The following is a 1,610-nucleotide window of genomic DNA, read 5'->3' as shown; positions in this document are numbered from 1 at the left end:
CTTATCAAAGTACATATTTGCTAAAAGAATCGGCTCTCATCAGTTAGTTCTGAATACATCTAATGGCAGCATTGTCTTGGTCCAATGCTTAATAAATGTTTCAATGCATAGACTGTACTCTCTGCAAATATGACTCTTGACATAATAAAAATAATTTCAAGTGAAATTAGATTTTAGATATCAGCTTATCACTAAAATACTGTTTATTCCTTTTCAAAGCACTACCCAAAAAATGAATTTCAAAAGACTTACTCATCTTTCCCTTTGACAGATAAAATAAGCCTAACAAAATTAAAGGGGCCTTTCCACCCTACCCAGAAAGGCGTTGTTCTGGGTTCCCATCATGATTAAAGCGAAAATTTACCATGTCCAGGGTCCCTGATGTCCTGAAAATGAAGAAACAAGATGTCCTCAAATTCCTTGCAGCAGGAGCCCACTCAGGTGGCACCAACCTTGATTTCCAAATGCAACAGTCATTTATAAAAGGAAAAATGATGGCATTACCTCATTAATCTGAAGCGAACCTCGAAAAGCTCCTGCTGGTGGCTCGTGCCATTGTTGCCACTGAAAACCCTGCTGAGGTCAATGTCACATCCTCTAGGAATGCCGGTCCCCCGAACTGTGCTGAAGTTTGCCACTGCCACTGGAGCCCCTCCTGTGGCAGGCGCTCCACACCTAGAAGCTTCCCTAACCGGATCCACGCAGCCTTCTGGGAGCCGCGACAACCACCAGCCTCTCACAGACGCGTCTTATGTTAACCTGCTTAACTGTATCACACAGACTCTCCTCTGCACTGTGCGGATGTTGCCGTCCACGCCAGCGTCCGGCAGGTCTGACGCGTTGGTTGCTGGGCCAGGAAGTTCTGCGCAGGTGCGGCACCGTCTCTGGGCGGCCACGCCTGATCTCTACAGCTACGGAGGTCCTGTAGGTTCAAAAGGAAGAGCAGGCACTGCTGAAAAGGCTGTGACCAGGGAGGGATTTCAGGGTGAATGGACTGTACTTACCGGAGGTCGCTGGCTGGTCTGAAGGCACAGGTGCCCTCTGTGCCCATCCAGCAGTTCCCTGATGAAGACTGGACCTCAGCCTGCCACTGGGGACTGGTCTGCAGCCCCACCGTTCAGTTCACTGAATGGGTAGGAACCACCACTGTGTGGCCTTCTTAAACAGAAAATGGAAACAAGGTGAATGAAAAATAAAGTTTCTATTTTAAAAAGTTTTTAAAAGTTTCTGTTTAAAAATAAACAGTTTCTATTTAAAAAAAATAAAAAGTTTCTATTTAAAGTGCATCTTCCTTACTTTTCCAGTGTTTGGAAACATAGCCTCCTTATCCAGCATTTACAGGAACTATGCAATTTTTATGATCCGTGTATCTAATTTTTATTTGACTTCATTTTAATGTTGCTTTGGTTTGTTATCTAAAAGTTAAGGTTTCTTATAAATTGCCTCCAATGCAGTGTATCATGAAAAGTATACTAAAGGGGAAAAAACTGTAATTTGGTTTGGGTAATTATAGTTAGAGGTACCACGTAATTTTTTTTTTTTTTTCCGGTACGTGGGCCTCTCACAGCTGTGGCCTCTCCCACCGCGGAGCACAGGCTCCGGACGCGCAG

The 1,610-nt window shown here is 44.3% G+C and overlaps 1 pseudogene; it reads left to right on the top strand.

Moving 5' to 3' along the window:
* Positions 1 to 365: 365 nt before the first annotated feature.
* On the top strand, positions 366 to 1,163 carry LOC115845915 (small ribosomal subunit protein uS2 pseudogene; annotated as a pseudogene).
* Positions 1,164 to 1,610: the final 447 nt, after the last annotated feature.

This window comes from Globicephala melas, chromosome 2 (assembly GCF_963455315.2).
Source record: "Globicephala melas chromosome 2, mGloMel1.2, whole genome shotgun sequence".
NCBI lineage: Eukaryota > Metazoa > Chordata > Mammalia > Artiodactyla > Delphinidae > Globicephala > Globicephala melas.
The sequence above is the reverse complement of the archived record's forward strand: the minus strand, read 5'-3'. Positions and strand labels throughout refer to the sequence as shown.